General features: G+C 39.9%; 1 pseudogene across 1 annotated transcript; it reads left to right on the top strand.

Annotated features, from left to right (window-relative positions):
* Nucleotides 1-12925: 12925 nt before the first annotated feature.
* LOC110521860 (vitellogenin-like) lies at nt 12926-19570 on the top strand (annotated as a pseudogene). The gene is made up of 15 exons (XR_016495002.1): nt 12926-13917; nt 14005-14098; nt 14182-14306; nt 14386-14486; nt 14605-14726; nt 14861-15041; nt 15152-15276; nt 16566-16674; nt 16780-17178; nt 17522-17733; nt 17855-18051; nt 18304-18359; nt 18449-18632; nt 18830-18924; nt 19041-19570. The product of XR_016495002.1 is annotated as a vitellogenin-like (transcript).
* Nucleotides 19571-19989: the final 419 nt, after the last annotated feature.

Genomic DNA, 19989 nt, shown 5'->3' with positions numbered 1-19989 from the left:
TTTTGGGGGGATGCTCAACATTTCCATCATAAATCCGTACATTGTGTGTGGGACCCTGCAGGCGCTGGACCCTGAAGGCATTCAAATTGCAGCTTGTGCATTCACTTTGTGATATGGATATAGTTGCATGAAAAGTGGAGCCAAGAGTTTGTCACCAGGGCATGTGGACCGAGTTGGAACTCATAATTTGAAATCAGATGAAGTTTGAAAGGCACAGGAGAGGGTGTGTGGTGTGCATCTGGAGTGAACGCAGGGCAAGGAGTAGGATATGTGTAGAAACCTCCTTTGGGTGTTCTATGTGTTCTGTGCCACTTTGCAGGATGGGGCCGTGCTTCCAAGAAGTTCCATGACATGTTGTAGGCCAAATGCAAATACTAAAGTGACTGATTTGTCCTACAAATCTTTTAGGGAAATGGTGTACTTTTAAAAATTATCTTTCAACAGTTGTTCTGTTTTGTATCATCTCTATCTGTCTTTATCTAATACGTGTTGCATTGACTGAATTGTTGCCAAAGTAGGCTACATTCTACAGTTGAAGTCGGAAGTTTACATACACTTAGGTTGGAGTCATTAAAACTTGTTTTTCAACCACGCCACACATTTCTTGTTATCAAACTATAGTTTTGGCAAGTTGGTTAGGACATCTACTTTGTGCATGACACAAGTAATTTTTCCAACAATTGTTGACAGACAGATTATTTCACTGTATCACAATTCCAGTGGGTCATAAGTTTACACACACTAAGTTGACTGTGCCGTTAAACAGCATGGAAAATTGTAGAATACGATGTCATGGCTTTAGAAGCTTCTGTTAGGCTAATTGACATCGTTTGAGTCAATTGGAGGTGTACCTGTGGATGCATGTCAAGGCATACCTTCAAACTCAGTGGCTCTTTGCTTGACATCATGGATAAATAAAAATGAATCAGCCAAGACCTCAGAAAAAAAAACACCTAAAGGTTACCACATGCATCTGTACAAACAATAGTATGCAAGTATAAACACCATGGGACCATGCAGCCATCATACCGCTCAGGAAGGAGATATGTACTTTGGTGCGAAAAGTGCAAATCAATCTCAGAACAGCAGCAAAGGACATTGTAAAGGTTCTGGAGGAAACAGGTACAAAAGTATCTATATCCACAATAAAACGAGTCATATATCAACATAACCTGAAAGGCAGCTCAGCAAGGAAGAAGCCACTGCTCCAAAACTGCCATATAAAAGCCAGACTACAGTTTGCAACTGCACAAAGATCGTAATTTTTGGAGAAATGTCCTCTAGCCTGATGAAACAAAAATAGAACTGTTTGGCCATAATGACCATCGTTATGTTTGGAGGAAAAAGGGGGATGCTTGCAAGACGAAGAACACCATCCCAACCGTGAAGCACGGGGGTGGCAGCATCATGTTGTGGGGGTGCATTGCTGCAGGAGGGATTGATGCAATTCACAAAATAGATAGCCTCATTTTTCATGGGGTAGAAAAATGATGTGGATATATTGTAACAACATTGCGACATCAGTCATGAAGTTAAAGCTTGGTCGCAAAAATGGACAATGACCACAAGCATACTTCCAAAGTTGTGGCAAATTGGCTTAAGGACAACAAAGTCAAGGTATTGGAGTGGCCATCACAAAGCCCTGACCTCAATCCTGTAGAAAATGTGTGGGCAGAACTGAAAAAGCGTGTGCGAGCAAGGAGGCCTACAAACCTGACTCAGTTACACCAGCTCTGTCAGGAGGAAGGGGCCAAATGTCACCCAACTTATTGTGGGAAGCTTGTGGAAGGCTACCCAAAACATTTGACCCAAGTTAAACAATTTAAAGGTCAATGCTACCAAATACTAATTGAGTGTATGTGAACTTCTGGCACTCTGGAAATGTGATGTAAGAAATAAAAGCTGAAATAAATAATTCTCTCTCCTATTATTCTGACATTTCACATTCTTAAAATAAAGTGGTGATCCTAACTGACCTTAGACATGGATTTTTTTACTAGGATTAAATGTCAGGAATTGTGAAAAACGGAGTTTGTAAACTTCCAACTTCAACTGTACAGTGGGGCAAAAAAGTATTTAGTCAGCCACCAATTGTGCAAGTTCTCCCACTTAAAAAGATGAGAGGCCTGTAATTTTCATCATAGGTACACTTCAACTATGACAGACAAAATGAGAAGAAAAAAATCCAGAAAATCACATTGTAGGATTTTTTATGAATTTATTTGCAAATTATGGTGGAAATTAAGTATTTGGTCACCTACAAACAAGCAAGATTTCTGGCTCTCACAGACCTGTAACTTCTTCTTTAAGAGGCTCCTCTGTCCTCCACTCGTTACCTGTATTAATGGCACCTGTTGGAACTTGTTATCAGTATAAAGGACACCTGTCCACAACCTCAAACAGTCACACTCCAAACTCCACTATGGCCAAGACCAAATAGCTGTCAAAAGGATACCCAAAACAAAATTGTAGACCTAAACCAGGCTGGGAAGACTGAATCTGCAATAGGTAAGCAGCTTGGTTTGAAGAAATCAACTGTGGGAGCAATTATTAGGAAATGGAAGACATACAAGACCACTGATAATCTCCCTCAATCTGGGGCTCCACGCAAGATCTCACCCCGTGGGGTCAAGATGATCACAAGAACGGTGAGCAAAAATCCCAGAACCACACGGGGGGACCTAGTGAATGACCTGTAGAGAGCTGGGACCAAAGTAACAAAGCCTACCATCAGTAACACACTATGCCACCAGGGACTCAAATCCTGCAGTGCCAGACGTGTCCCCCTGCTTAAGCCAGTACATGTCCAGGCCCGTCTGAAGTTTGCTAGAGAGCATTTGGATGATCCAGAAGAAGATTAGGAGAATGTCATATGGTCAGATGAAACCAAAATATAACTTTTTGGTAAAAACTCAACTCGTCGTGTTTGGAGGACAAAGAATGCTGAGTTGCATCCAAAGAACACCATACCTACTGTGAAGCATGGGGCTGGAAACATCATGCTTTGGGTCTGTTTTTCTGCAAAGGGACCAGGATGACAGATCCGTGTAAAGGAAAGAATGAATGGGGCCATGTATCGTGAGATTTTGAGTGAAAACCTCCTTCCATCAGCAAGGGCATTGAAGATTAAACGTGGCTGGGTCTTTCAGCATGAAAATGATCTCAAACACCCCCCCCCCCCCCCGGGCAACGAAGGAGTGGCTTCGTAAGAAGCATTTCAAGGTCCTGGAGTGGCCTAGCCAGTCTCCAGATCTCAATCCCACAGAAAATCTTTGGAGGGAGTTGAAAGTCAGTGTTGCCCATCAACAGCCCCAAAACATCACTGCTCTAGAGGAGACCTGCATGGAGGAATGGGCCAAAATACCAGCAATAGTGTGTGAAAACCTTGTGAAGACTTACAGAAAACGTTTGACCTCTGTCATTGCCAACAAAGCGTATATAACAAAGTATTGAGATAAACTTTTGTTATTGACCAAATACTTATTTTCCACCATAATTTGCAAATAAATTCATTAAAAATCCTACAATGTGATTTTCTGGATTTGTTTTCTTCTCATTTTGTCTGTCATAGTTGAAGTGTACCTATTATGAAAATTACAGGCCTCTCTCATCTTTTTAAGTGGGAGAACTTGTACAATTGGTGGCTGACTAAATACTTTTTTGCCCCACTGTATACTTTGTCTCAGGCCTGGTCTGTACTAAATCTTATTGAGAGAGGTTATCTACATTTTTTATTTGTCTCTGAATAGTTGTTTGCATTTTTATATTGTTACAGAAGTAAGAATCATCATCAATCAAATAGCCTAGCTTGTCTGGGTTTTGAAATGCTTTCTGAATATTGTCCTCTGGTCAGATTTCATGTAAATAATATTCATAAGTATAATATATTATACACTGAACAAAATGCAATATGTAAAGTGTTGGTCCCATGTTTCATGAGCTGAAAGAAAATATCTCAGAAATGTTCCATTTGCACAAAAAAACATATTTCTCTCAAATGTTGTGCACAAATTTGTTTACATCCCTGTTTAGTCAGCATTTCTCCTTTGCCAAGATAATACATCAACCTGACAGGTGTGGCATATACAGTGCCTTGCGAAAGTATTCGCCCCCCTTGAACTTTGCGACCTTTTGCCACATTTCAGGCTTCAAACATAAAGATATAAAACTGTATTTTTTTGTGAAGAATCAACAACAAGTGGGACACAATCATGAAGTGGAACGATATTTATTGGATATTTCAAACTTTTTTAACAAATCAAAAACTGAAAAATTGGGCGTGCAAAATTATTCAGCCCCCTTAAGTTAATACTTTGTAGCGCCACCTTTTGCTGCGATTACAGCTGTAAGTCGCTTGGGGTATGTCTCTATCAGTTTTGCACATCGAGAGACTGACATTTTTTCCCATTCCTCCTTGCAAAACAGCTCGAGCTCAGTGAGGTTGGATGGAGAGCATTTGTGAACAGCAGGTTTTCAGTTCTTTCCACAGATTCTCGATTGGATTCAGGTCTGGACTTTGACTTGGCCATTCTAACACCTGGATATGTTTATTTTTGAACCATTCCATTGTAGATTTTGCTTTATGTTTTGGATCATTGTCTTGTTGGAAGACAAATCTCCGTCCCAGTCTCAGGTCTTTTGCAGACTCCATCAGGTTTTCTTCCAGAATGGTCCTGTATTTGGCTCCATCCATCTTCCCATCAATTTTAACCATCTTCCCTGTCCCTGCTGAAGAAAAGCAGGCCCAAACCATGATGCTGCCACCACCATGTTTGACAGTGGGGATGGTGTGTTCAGCTGTGTTGCTTTTACGCCAAACATAACGTTTTGCATTGTTGCCAAAAAGTTCAATTTTGGTTCATCTGACCAGAGCACATTCTTCCACGTTTGGTGTGTCTCCCAGGTGGCTTGTGGCAAACTTTAAACAACACTTTTTATGGATATCTTTAAGAAATGGCTTTCTTCTTGCCACTCTTCCATAAAGGCCAGATTTGTGCAATATACGACTGATTGTTGTCCTATGGACAGAGTCTCCCACCTCAGCTGTAGATCTCTGCAGTTCATCCAGAGTGATCATGGGCCTCTTGGCTGCATCTCTGATCAGTCTTCTCCTTGTATGAGCTGAAAGTTTAGAGGGATGGCCAGGTCTTGGTAGATTTGCAGTGGTCTGATACTCCTTCCATTTCAATATTATCGCTTGCACAGTGCTCCTTGGGATGTTTAAAGCTTGGGAAATCTTTTTGTATCCAAATCCGGCTTTAAACTTCTTTACAACAGTATCTCGGACCTGCCTGGTGTGTTCCTTGTTCTTCATGATGCTCTCTGCGCTTTTAACGGACCTCTGAGACTATCACAGTGCAGGTGCATTTATACGGAGACTTGATTACACACAGGTGGATTGCATTTATCATCATTAGTCATTTAGGTCAACATTGGATCATTCAGAGATCCTCACTGAACTTCTGGAGAGAGTTTGCTGCACTGAAAGTAAAGGGGCTGAATAATTTTGCACGCCCAATTTTTCAGTTTTTGATATGTTTAAAAGTTTTGAAATATCCAATAAAGGTCGTTCCACTTCATGATTGTGTCCCACTTGTTGTTGATTCTTCACAAAAAAATACAGTTTTATATCTTTATGTTTGAAGCCTGAAATGTGGCAAAAGGTTGCAAAGTTCAAGGGGGCCGAATACTTTCGCAAGGCACTGTAAAAAATCTGATTAAACTGCATGATCATTACACATGTTACGATCTACTAGGTGTGGTGGTTGGAATCAGGCGCAGAGAGCAGGGTTCAGTCGTTTCTTCAGATTTATTGGGCCTCTTGGCTGCACTCTTCCCGAACAGGAAGAGGCACCATCCTCGGCGAGGTTCGTGACAACACAGGTGCAGCTTGTGCTGGGAACAATAAAAGGCTGCTCTAAAATGTTCAGTTTTGTCACACAACACAATGCCACAGATGTCTCAAGTTTTGAGGGAGCGTGCAATTGGCATGCTGACTGCAAGCATGTCCACCAGAGCTGTTAACAGAAAATGTCATGTTGATTTCTCTACCATAAACTGTCTCCAACATCATTTTACAGAATATTATGGTTTCTATCAGCTGAGGATTAGTTAAATATGACCGCTTGTGTTAGCTCACTCTTTCCTCACTTAGTGCTAGGATTTGGATGAGAATTGTGTTATGTTGTTGCTAATTCTGTGAATGTCTGAACTTTGCATCCAAAAATAAACTGCTCAGATTGAGGACATAACGTTGTAAAGATTATGTTTGTGAGAAAAAAACTATGTGAAAAAAAAGTGTGGCCAGCTCAAACGCTGACTGTTGCGTCAATTATAACTAGACATTCTAATTTGGTATTTTGGTACTTTAATAGGATCCCCATTAGCTGTTAGCAAAGCAGCAGCAACTCTTCCTGGGGTCCACGCAAAACATGAAACATGACATAATACAGAACATTAATAGGCAAGAACAGCTCAAGGACAGAACTACATCTTTCTTCTTTAAAGGCACACTTAGCCTACATATCAATACAACATGCAATAATGACTCTATATAATACTGTATGCTTTCTTGAATTTGTTCTGAATTTGGGGACTGTGAAAAGACCCCAGGTGACATGTCTGGTGGGGTAAGTGTGTGTGTCAGAGTTGTGTGTAAGTTGACTATGCAAACAATTGGGGATTTTCAACACATTGTTTCTTATAAAAAGAAGAAGTGATACTGCCAGTCTCTCCTCAACTCTTAGCCAAGAGACACTGGCATGCATAGTATTTTTATCAGCCCTCTGATTTCGATGAAGAGCAAGACGTGCCACTCTGTTCTTTGACAGCTGACATTTACTCCTGAGGTGCTGACCTGTTGCACCCCCGACATCCACTGTGATTATTATTATTTGACCCTGCTGGTCATCTATGAACATTTGAACATCTTGGCCATGTTCTGTTATAATCTCCACCCCTCATAGCCTGGTTCATCTCTAGGTTTTTTCCTAGGTTCTGGCCTTTCTAGGGAGGTTTTCCTAGCCACTGTGCTTCTACACCTGCATTGTTTGCTGTTTGGGGTTTTAGGCTGGGTTTCTGTACAGCACTTTGTGACATCAGCTGATGTAAGAAGGGCTTTATAAATAAATTGAATTTGATGACCAAAAGTATGTGGACAACTACTAGTCGAACATCTCATTCCAAAATTAATATGGAGTTGGTCCCCCTTTGGTGCTATAACAGCCTCCACTCTTCTGGGAAGGCTTTCCACTAGATGTTGGAACATTGCTGCAGGGTCTTGCTTCCATTTAGCCTCAAGAGCATTAGCGAGGTCGGGCACTGAATGTGGGTGATTAGGCCTGGCACGCTGTCAGCAATCCAATTCACCTCAAAGGTGTTTGATGGGGTTGGATCAGGGCTCTGTGCAGGCCAGTCAAGTTCTTCCACACCGATCTTGACAAACCATTTCTGTACGGACCTCGCTTTGTGCAAGGGGGCATTGTTATGCTGAAACAGGTGTTAGGTTCTGAACACACAGAGTAAAACCTCACAGACAACTAGAAAAAGCTGAAAGCAAGTTTATTCACCCACTGTGTCATACAGCTGCAAAGACAATGCATGATTACACAAGCTATACACAAGATATATTTATATCCTCCGACTAGGCGGAGTCAACTCCTTGCACATCTCGACAGCCAATACAGCTCTGTTGCTAGTCAGGAACTTAATTGATTCCTCTCACTGGTGTAGTCATGGCCCTGCCTGACGCTAGAATTTTTGTGTGCTTGGAAGTATATGTGTGTAAAATAGGACAGTTTCTTCTCTCTTCATCTGACCTGACCTCAGACCGAATTCCTCGCTCCTCCCAAATCAGCGACTATCCTACCTTATCAGTGACTGAAAACAGACTGTTGCCCTTTGCCTCCCTCCTTAGGATCCATGATATTTAACAATAACATGTTTTGACAGAATGTTAACTTTCTGCACTCCACCTTGTTTCACTCAGTAACTTTCCATACACGTAGTTCTTTCCACCCTCCATTGACAACAACATATACATTCCTTATACATCTAACATAATCAATAAGTTCTGGTATGGCAACATGAATAGATATGTTGCATTCGGAAAGTATTCAGACACCTTACTTTTTCCACATTCTTTTACGTTAGAGCCTTATTCTTAAATGTATTAAATTGCCCCCCCTCATCAATCTACACATATTAGCTCATAATGACAAAGCAAAAACGGTTTATTTTTTATTTTTGCTAAAAATTAAGTATTTAAAACTGAAATATCGCATTTACATAAGCATTCAGACCCTTTACCCAGTAGTTTATTGAATCACCTTTGGCAGCGATTACAGCCTCGAGTCTTCTTGGGAATGATGCTACAAGCTTGGCACACCTGTATTTGAGGAGTTTTTCCTATTCCTCTCTGCAAATCTTCTCAAGCTCTGTCAGGTTGGATGGCGAGCGTTGCTGCACAGCTATTTTCAGGGCTCTCCAGAGATGTTCAAGTCCGAACACTGGATGGGCCACTCAAGGACATTTGGAGCCTTTTCCCAAAGCCACTTGCGTTAGAGTGGCTTGAGTGGCTTGGAAGTCCCTGCCACTGAAAAACATCCCCACAGCATGATGCTGACACCACCATGCTTCACCGTAGGGATGGTGCCAGGTTTCCTAAAAGACGTAACGCTTGACATTCAGGCCAAATAGTTCAATCTTGGTTTCATCAGACCAGGGAATCTTGTTTCTCATGGTCTGAGAGTCTTTAGGTGCCTTTTGGCAAACTCCAAGTGGACAAGTGCCTTTTACTGAGGAGTGACTTCTGTCTGGCCACTCTACCATAAAGGCCTGATTGGTGGAGTGCTGCAGAGATGGTTGACCTTCTGAAAGATTCTAATTGTTTTGTCCATTTTAGAATAAGGCTGTAACGTAACAAAATGTGGGAAAAGTCCATGGGTCTGAATACTTTCTGAAGCAACTGTATATTTCAAGCTAGAATCCAACACAGGAAAGAGCCTTCCCAAACTGTTGCCACAAAGTTGAAATCACAGAATCATCTAGAATGACATTGTACTGTATGCTGTAGCGTTAAGATTTCCCTTCAGTGGAACTAAGAGGCCTAGCCCGAACCATGAAAAACAGCCTTAGACTGTTATTCATCTTCCACCAATCTTTACAGTTGGCACTATGCATTGGGGCAGGTAGCGTTCTCCTGGCATCCGTCAAACCCGGATTTGTGCGTCGGACTACCAGATGGTGAAGCGTGATTCATCACTGCAGAGAACGCGTTTCCACTGCTCCAGAGTCCAATGGCAATCAGCTTATACAACTCTAGCCGATGCTTGGCATTGCGCATGGTGATCTTAGGCTTCTGTGGAAACACATTTCATGAAGCTCCTGACAAACAGTTATTGTGCTGATGTTGCTTCCAGAGGCAGTTTGGAACTTGGTAGTGAGTGCTGCAATCGAGGACAGATGATTTTTATGCTTTATGCTCTTCAGCACTCAGCGTTCCTGTTCTGTGAGCTTGTGTGGCTTACCACTTTGTGGCTGAGTCGTTGTTGCTCCGAGACGTTTCCACTTCACAATAAAAGCATTTACAGTTGACCGGGGCAGCTCTAGCACGACAGACATTTGACAAACTGACTTGTTAGAAAGGTGACATCCTATGACGGTGCCACGTTAAAAGGAGAGTTCACATACTTTTGTATATATAGTGTATATATTAAGCAATGCAACCACTGCTCGAAATGGCAGTTATCATAATCCCCACAACAGCCATGATTCAGAACATCTTAACCTCAGTGATTTACAAACTTGTCCCAGGTTTGGAAAATAAAAAGGTTCAATAGAACACTCAATGTGATATATGTATTTTAATTGGCAAAAGACATGTATAGGCAATAGACCACCGATAAAACATGTAAACATTCCTCCAATTAACATTTTTCAATTCAATAATATGTAATAATTATTGTTGTTTCAATATATACAATTGTCTTTCTGGATTGCTATCATTTTGGGAACCTAACATTGCACTGGGTACATGTAACACAAATAGTTTAATTCACAGAGCTACATTTTGTCAAACAATTAAACTCATTAACTCAAAATTAATTATCTGATTAATCTAAAATCATAGACAGGCCTTTTTACTGTTAGGCATTTAGGTCCTATAGCGGCCATCAAACAGCCTTTCTTTAAATTACTGTAGTGGCCTCGAACGCTCAAGTTTTTCGACCAATAATATCTGTGTCAATATCGCAAAATTAACTTGCTAACAACTTGTTGTCATATTTATGTGGCGGTTGTCATCAACCGGAAACAGGGTATGCTGTCATTTGACTTAAAAATTAAAAATAAAACATTACTCAAAACGACGCCGCCGATGAGGCCACGACTTTTCACTGTGGAAGAGGCTGTATCTATATTGGTTGGTGATACGAATGTGTTCACGTCCTTACACTTTGAAAAGCGATGATGTCGAGGTAAGTGAAATAAGCAAACAGAAGATTAACAGTACCAGTCAAAAGTTTGGACACACCTACTCATTCAAGGGTTTTTCTTTATTTTTACTATTTTCTACATTGTAGAATAACAGTGAAGACATCAAAACTTTTGACTGGTACTGTTTAAATGTAATTTTTAATCAAAATCAAATATCTAAATGATCCTTGGTATGACCATCTTAAAGCAATTCCACATTTAGCTTTGTCAAAAATGTTATGTAAGTATGGCTGCAGGCCTATGCTACTATCTGGTGGGCCCATTAGAGCTGTAGTGAATATTGTTTACCAATTATAAAGCTAATTTCCTGTAATTTTACCATGTTTATGTGTGTTCATGTGATGAATCTGAGTTACTCAAACATTACAACAAAACAAAAAAAGTTAGCTGACATGGGCTAGTTGATATGGACATTTCTGACCAGTCCTAAAGAGCTCTAAGGTCTGCAATGACTGTCATGACAAGAGAAAAACTGATGGTGCACTACCAAATTTCGAAATTGGACATTTTGAAACTTTCATGAGTAAGTCTGATTGAGTTCTACGTCCCCTCCCTGCAGAGGGTGATTGTCCTATCTTCAGTTGGACTTCTATTGGAGAAGGGCATCTATGCTACTGTAGTTGCTACTTCTTCAGGGACAACTCTTAGCATTGAATTGACATTAAAAAACCTAGGGAGCTTCCCTAGTAACTCATGGCAGTCTCTCACACCTGTAGCTTAAGTTAGGGTTATGCCTCCCCCTACTGGAGACACTAGTATGGACCAGTGGTTCAGTCAAAATGGTTTTGGTTGTGTTTTGCAGGGAGTCCAGTCAGAAGAGAACAACATGTCCATTTCCCTGGGAAAATGCCGGACTTGGTGGAATCTGTGGTCAGCTCATGCTGAGTGTTTCTGGCCAGCTGACCAATGTACTGTTTGAGTTTGGTTCAGTTGTATCTGGTATGAGTTTATGGATTTCCATTCAAGTTTTTTGTTAAAAGCTATATTTTGACTATTTATTTATCTTGAAATATCCCTAGCATGTGTGATTGTTTTGCAAAAAATGTGATGTTGTTTATAAATAACATGTTAATAATATTGTTATATGATGAATCCATATACAAAGTCTACTTACAAAGTATCCTAATTTAGATTATTATTACAATACAAAGAGTATTCACTGTTAATACAAACTATTATTGCTATTTTAGAGTTTCTTATAATTTTGCATGATATTGTCCACTTTGGATGAAATCCATTCATGTGATTGAACATGTGAACCAAACTGATTTACATAATATAATCCATTGGAATTGTACATCCACAATTAAAATACAGAACAAACCACACTGGTCACTCATGTGACCTTTACAAGAATGAGCAGTCAATTTGACCATTGAAAACCTTGGATACAACAAAAATGTGTTTGAATGTTGGTCAGGTCAGAACAAAGTGACATATTAGTGACAGGTTGAGACACCCTGTTTATTAACATGAAAGGAGACAGTGTGGGTGTTTACTCAAAATGTTGCAATTTGAAGTTGAATTATGAAGAAAAAATACTTCAACGATAGACTGTATTATAAAGTAATCATAGAAAATGTTGTTTGTATGTGAAAATGTAAAAAATATATATAACTTCACTCGGCAACTCAGGAACATTCACTGTCTTCTTGGTAACAACTCCAGTCCAAAACTCCCCAGTCCAATTACAAGTATACCCATAACATGACACGGCTTGCTTGAAAATATGGAGAGTGGTACTCAGTAATGTGTTGTATTGGATTTGCTTCGAACATAACACTTTGCCACAGTTTTTGCAGTATTACTTTAGTGCATTGTTGCAAACTGGGTGGATGTTTTCAAATATTTGTATTCTTTACAGGCATCCTCTATCAATTAGGTTAGTATTGTGGAATAACTACAATGTTGTTGATCCATTCTCAGTTTTCTCCTATCACAGCCATTAAACTCTGTAACTGTTTTAAAGTTACCATTGGGCATCATGGTGAAATCCCAGAGTGGTTTCCTTCCTCTCCGGCAACTGAGTTAGGATGGACACCTGTATCTTTGTAGTGACATAGTATATTGATACACCATCCAAAGTGAAATTAATAACTTCACTGTGCTCAAAGGGATAGTCAATGTCTGCTATATTTTTAGGTGCCCTTAGCGAGGCATTGAAAAACCTCCCTAGTCTTTGTGGTTGAATCTGTTTTTGAAATTCACCGCTCAACTGAGGGACCTTACAGATAATTGTATGTGCGGGGTACAGAGATGAGGTAGTCATTAAAAAATTATGTTTAACACACAAATTAGTGAGTCCATGCAACTTGTTAAGCATATTTTTACAATTTATTTAGGCTTGCCATAACAAAAGGGTGGAATACTTATTGACTCAAGACATTTCAGCTTTTCATTTTTTATTAATTTGTATACATTTCAAAAAATATATAATTCCACTTTGATATTATGGGGTATTGGATGTAGGCCAATGACCCCCAAAATCACAATTTAATCCATTTAATTCAGGCTGTAACATAGAAAACCCCAAGGGGTGTGAATACTTTCTGAAGGCACTGTAGTTTTGCTTGAGAATTGTTCCTGCCATAACATCATTAGGAAGAAAGAATATACATTTGTAAGGTTATACATTTAGATGTGGGTAATGCTGTTAAGAGCAAGCATTCTGACAATGACAGAATTATAATTATTTTAGATTCATGCAAATATCCTGAAAATGGCTTAACTAACAATTAAAACATAAAAATAGTTATTGTCAACAATTTATTAAGATAGAATGGAAATGCAAAGGTGAACAACACATTTTTTTGTAGGTTGGACATTGATCTTTTCAACACGAAAGGCAGGGTGACATCTGAAAGGCAGATTGACATCTAATCAAATCTCTACAATCTGAGCCAAATAACAACAAATCAACTTGGCCAAGCTATCCATTTTTTGTTAATGATATACTTATGAAACAGGCATGGTTAGCAAAAGTTTTGTTTTAAAAGTCTCGGACTGTTGTTCCTAATATTCCACCGGCCATGAGAGTGGTTGTCCTTGCACTGACTCTAGCCCTTGTACATTGCTTTTGAGATCATATAATTTTGCCATTCTGATTCATTTGAAATAGTATGTAGTGAATAATGTCTTTCTTTTTCTTTCCATCGTATAGCGAGTCAATATTTTAACTTTGGTAAGTTATGTTACGTTTGGAATTTGTACTTATTATTATAAGTACAAGGCTCTTCACAAGGCTCTTCACCCAGAGCTCCTTATGATTGCCACCTTTGTGCTTTTCGAAACAAAGCTTCTCATGACTCTGGCAACTACTCTTGCAGATGCAGTAGCAAAGGATGCCAATCTGCAGGTCGCTAGCTTTGTCAACTCTCTCATGAAGGCCATGACCAAGTGCACCGCCCCTGACTTTACCCCAGTGTAAGAGCACTCTTCAATTTCTCAATTCATGTCGTCTAGATTTGCATCTGCATTTGAATCCAATTGCATTGTATTTTCCCATTTTAGTGCTGCTGCCCGCAATGTTGCATTCAAGATCCTAAGCCTACAATTTGACTGAGCTTCCGTTTCAGCAAAGCCACCCACCTGGATTATTAGCATTGTAAAAGCCTCATGAACTGAACTCCTACAATCTTAATGGTTTCTCTCTCATATGTTGGCATAATGATTGTTTTCTTTCTTAAGCTTCCCTGATGATGGGTGCTGCTCCCAGTGCTTTCTACATCAATGATGCTGCTACCATTTTCCCGAGAGCCATTGTGGCTAAAGCCCGCACCTACTTTGCTGGAGCAGCTGCTGATGTTCTGGAGGTAAAAACTGTTATTCAAAACCATTTAAAAAGATTACAATTCAGAAGTTCCAAAACCCTCTTTTAACGATCTTTCTCAGATTGGAGTGAGAACCGAGGGAATCCAGGAGGCTCTTATGAAAATTCCCAAGGATCCTAAAAAATCTTGACAGGATCACCAAGATGAAGAGTGTCATTAAGGATGTAAGTACCAAAGATCACTTAATCTCACAAATGTATCTCCAAAGAATCAATGATTAGGTTTTTTAAATGAAGTTGATTAAGTTTATCAGTCAGCTTTGCTCTACTAATCTATCCACAACTGTCTGACTGGAGGTCCCTGCCTTCAACCGAGCCCTTGGCCTCCGTGTACGTGAAGTTCTTTAGACAGGAAATTGCCTTTGGCAACATCGACAAGGCCATCAACGAACAGGTAATTCATGTATGTAGTATACTCCTTTATACTACTTTATGATCAGGAAAGCTGGAAATTCTTAAACCTCTTTCACAGTTGACTTTCACAGTGGTCTTATGTCATCACATCTAGGTAAATGGCTAATGTTTGTTTCTCTACAGCTTGCAACTGGACCTGCTGTTCAGACAGAGGAACAGTTGTCCATGAGAGCACTGCTGTCTGGGGATGCTTTTTATTATGCTAAGCACCTGCCGGCTGCCGAGGTTCGTTGCATCTTCCCCACCGCTGTTGGGGTGCCCATAGAGCTCAGCTTCTATACTGCTGCCGTAGCAACTGTCAATGGTATGTGCTCACCAACAAGAATGTAATGAATTAGTAATGCTGTTGTTGTTTTAATTCATCTTGGGTTTCATAGTCACATTGGCTACATTCATCCATTCCCATTTTCATAGTGCAAGCCACCATAATCCCAGCTCATGAAGACCAGGCTGCATCACATCCGGCCGTGATTGGGAGTCCCATAGGGCGGCATACAATTGGCCCAGCATCCACCGGGTTTGGCCAGAGTAGGCCGTATTTGTAAATAGGAATTTGTTCTTAACTGACTTGCCTAGTTAAATAAAGGTTAAATATATACATATTTTTTTTAAAGACAAACATTCAGCTGCAGGCCAAGTTTACACCAAGGTGCATACAATACCAGTCAAAAGTTTGGGCACACTTACTCATTCAAGGGCTTTTCTTTATTTTTACTATTTTCTACACTTTAGAATAATAGTAAAGATATAACAACTGTGAAATAACACATATGGAACCATGTAGTAACCCAAAAAGTGTTAAACAAATCAAAAAATATTTTATATTTGAGATTCTTCAAAGTAGCAACCCTTTGCCTTGATGACAACTTTGCACACTCTTGGTATTCTCCCAACCAGCAGATATGTATCATAGCTGTCAAAGGAGATATTCCCATCTAAGATTGTATCTTATATGATTGGTAGTTTGGTAAGATTAATATTCTATTTTGACACTACTTTTCAGCAGCCATTTCTTCTTGTAGTAATGACCTCTAATCTCTTTCCCGTCTTGTCTTTTTTTCAGTCAAGGTCATCTGAAATCACTTACAATGATATACCTTCCAACTTCATGCCCAAGAATGAATGTGTGCTAAATCCAAATTCTTCGGAATCAAGGCATGTGCTGAGATTGAATCTCACACGGAACCCAAACCGGCTGCGAGCTTGCGCCATCGTGCGCAAATATTTTGTCCCCCTACACCCAACGTGATCACAACACGCAGGTTAAAATATCAAAACAAACTCTGAACCAATGACATTAATTTGGGGATAGGTCGAAAAGCAATAAACATGTATGGCAATTTAGCTAGTTAGCTTGCTAGCTAATTTGTCCTATTTAGCTAGCTTGCTGTGGCTAGCTAATTTGTCCTGGGATATAAACATTGAGTTGTTATTTTACCTGAAATGCACAAGGTCTTCTACTCTGACAATTAATCCACACATAAAACGGCCAACCGAATCATTTCTAGTCATCTCTCCTCTTTCCAGGCTTTTTCATCTTTGAAATTATATGGTGATTGGTATCTACACTTTTACCATGACAACCGGCAAAACATTTTGTCTTTCAATCACCCACGTGGGTATAAACAATAAGGAGATGGCACGTGGGTACCTGCTTCTATAAACCAATGAGATGGGAGAGGCAGGACTTTCAGCACGATCTGCGTCAGAAATAGAAAGGAGTTCTATTTTAGCCCTTGGCATCGCAGACGCTTGTTGGTGCGCGCGATCAGTGTGGGTGCAATAATTGAATAACATGGATTTCTAAATGTATTTTGCGATGCTCGCGCACGCGACGTGTCCGGTCTGGTCAGCATGTCAGAGCGCTGCTTTCATCAGAAACTGTCCTCTCTATGCATGGATTGGGAAACACTCAGTCCTTGTTGATGTGTCACCAGGCAAGATATATTCATGATTTACATCCAATACACAATTATCAATACAATAAAAAAAATAGAAATTATCTTAGAGAAGCAATTGTATCTATATTTCTTTGCGGGCAGCTTCTGGTCCAGTCATTGAGTGAGTACAAATTGGGACCCAAGGCCACAGTAAAGATAATCAAAGTCACCACCATGACTGAAGAGAAAAAAGCTCCAGAGGGAAAAACTGTCCTGTTGAAGCTCAATAAAATCCTGGTACTTGGTCTGAAGTATGGTAGCAGATCTTCCCCCAGTTCTAGCAGCTCTCGCTCCAGCAGTTGTCATTCCATCCGTTTTCCTCCAAATCCATATCCTCATCTTCTCGTGCCAAGAGTAAGATCATTGATGTGAATGCATCTCCAATCAGCAAGAGGTCTAAGACAATCCATAGCAGCAGTAGCGAGAGCAGCAGCAGCAAAAGCAAACTGAGCTCGAGCTCCTCTATGTCCTGTACCTCCAAATACAGCTCTTCCAGCTCCCGCATCTGAAGGGTGAGGCAGAACTTTCAAGCAGTTACCTAAATTACTCTATTTTCACTGCTCTTCCTATTACAGGAGGAAGTCATTGACATGAAGTTTTCCAAGAACCACGTCCACCTGGTAATGTTTATATAGTGCACATACAATATGTGCAGCTATTAATGATGCTTGAATATATTATACCTGAGTTGGTATACTTATTTTGCTTGCAGCATCCAAACTCTAAAGTAAGAACCTCCAGCAGAATCTACAAATGGGTAAAACTTCTATATCACAACTGGGGCTGTGTATACTTACTCTCCATTGCTGACAATGGGAGTGAGTACAATAATGAACTGTGTCTTTTCAGGCCAAATACCTTGGCAATGCTGTTGCCCCAGCCGTGACCATCCTCATCCGTGCAGAAAGAGCTGACAATGACGGGCAGGGATACCAGATTGCTACTTACTTGGACAAAGCTACTTTTAGACTGCAAATCATCCTGTCTAACCTTGCTCCAAATGACAAATGGAGAATTTGTGCTGACAGTGTTCTTCCGAGCAACCACAAAGTTATGGTAAGACTAAAGGCCATGTCTCCAATGCCACTGTACTGTAATGTCGCATTGCTTCATTCTATACTGCTTGAGGTCATAACCAACATAATAAAATAAACACATCATTTTGTATCTGTCTCAGGCTAAGTTTGCCTGGGGTGTAGAGTGCAAGGAATTTGAGACTGAAATCACAGCCGAGACTGGTCTTGTGGGTCTAGACCCTGCATTCCGTGTGAAGCTGACAGGGGACAAACTTCCCCATGGCCTGAAGCGCTACATAAAGAAATACAGTTACTCACTTCATTATAAAGACACATTTCTAGGCTTTACTTTGCTCTAGTATTTACTAAACTGTATGAAATAATGCTCAACTAACTATTTTCAATAAGTCAATACAGTAAATGAAAATGCCTTTGAAATGTTTCAGGTTGGTTGAGTACCTCCCTAGTGCGTCTCTCTATGCAGGAATGAGCCAGGCTCAAGAACAGTGTTAAGCAAATCAAATTGACTGTGGCTGTTGCCTCTGAGAGAACTCTGAATGTCATTCTGAAAACACTCAGTACTCTTAGGCCTATTTTTTTTTTACTGAAGTTCACACTTTTCTCTTCAGTCTCCGATCAACTACATGTTTTCCAAAGCCAGCGCAGGTGAGAAGAGGCAAATATAATTGTTACAAAAACAAAATGGCAAACTGTGTAATGAATGGTGTTATGATTCTTATTTTTCTTGACTCCAGCTGAATGCAGCATGGTCAGAGGCACACTGACCACATTCAACAACAGGAGATACAAAAACGAGATGCCCCTCTCTTGCTACCAAGTTTTGGCTCAGGATTGCACCACAGAGCTGAAATTCATGGTTCTGCTGAAGAAGGATAACCTTCATAAACAAAACCACATCATTGTGAAAATCTCTGACATGTGAGTACAGCAAATATACACTATGCTTTTTGTTTACAATTGTCCAAAATACTGTGGAGCATTAAAACATGCTAAGCCATAGCAATGCATTTTCAAACGCTGACTCATCTTTGGCAGACAGTTGAGATGCCTTGTACATTTTCTGAGCTTCATTTGGAATTGCATTCCCTTTTTACAATTGATTACAATTATTCCAGTGATATTGACATGTACCCCAAGGACAATGACGTATTGGTGAAGGTCAATGGATTGGAAGTTCCCATCAACAACCTCCCATACCAGCACGCCACAGGTTTCTTATTATGTCTAATAAAATCAAAACCATCTATTTTCACATTAACTTAGTGTTTGATGTCTTTCAATTCACTTCACAAAAACTCACAATGATTTTCCTCTTCTGGCTTGTAGGTTCCATCCAGATCAGACAGAAATCTCAGGGCCTGTCTCTCTTTGCCCCTAGCCATGGTCTCCAGGAGGTTTACGTTGATAAGAACACATGGATGGTGATTATAAGTTTAAACTCATGTGTTCTTCCACTGGATATATTTACAGACACACATACATACACACAAATATACATTGCCAAGAGTGTGCAAAGCTGTCATCAAGGCAAAGGGTGGCTACTTTGAAGAATCTCAAATTTGTAATATATTTTGATTTGTTTAACACTTTTTTGTTACTACATGATTCCATATGTGTTATTGCATAGTTTTGATGTCTTCACTATTATTCTACAATGTAGAAAAAAGTACAATTAAAGAAAAACTATTGAATGAGGTATGTCCAAACTCTTGACTGGTAATGTACAGTGCCTTGCGAAAGTATTCGGCCCCCTTGAACTTTGCGACCTTTTGCCACATTTCAGGCTTCAAACATAAAGATATAAAACTGTATTTTTTTTGTGAAGAATCAACAACAAGTGAGACACAATCATGAAGTGGAACGACATTTATTGGATATTTCAAACTTTTTTAACAAATCAAAAACTGAAAAATTGGGCGTGCAAAATTATTCAGCCCCTATACTTTCAGTGCAGCAAACTCTCTCCAGAAGTTCAGTGAGGATCTCTGAATGATCCAATGTTGACCTAAATGACTAATGATGATAAATACAATCCACCTGTGTGTAATCAAGTCTCCGTATAAATGCACCTGCACTGTGATAGTCTCAGAGGTCCGTCAAAAGCGCAGAGAGCATCATGAAGAACAAGGAACACACCAGGCAGGTCCGAGATACTGTTGTGAAGAAGTTTAAAGCCGGATTTGGATACAAAAAGATTTCCCAAGCTTTAAACATCCCAAGGAGCACTGTGCAAGCGATAATATTGAAATGGAAGGAGTATCAGACCACTGCAAAT

Source organism: Oncorhynchus mykiss, chromosome 4 (assembly GCF_057628025.1).
Source record: "Oncorhynchus mykiss isolate SJ-2025 chromosome 4, ASM5762802v1, whole genome shotgun sequence".
Taxonomy (NCBI): domain Eukaryota; kingdom Metazoa; phylum Chordata; class Actinopteri; order Salmoniformes; family Salmonidae; genus Oncorhynchus; species Oncorhynchus mykiss.
This window is presented reverse-complemented; position numbering and strand designations above follow the sequence as displayed.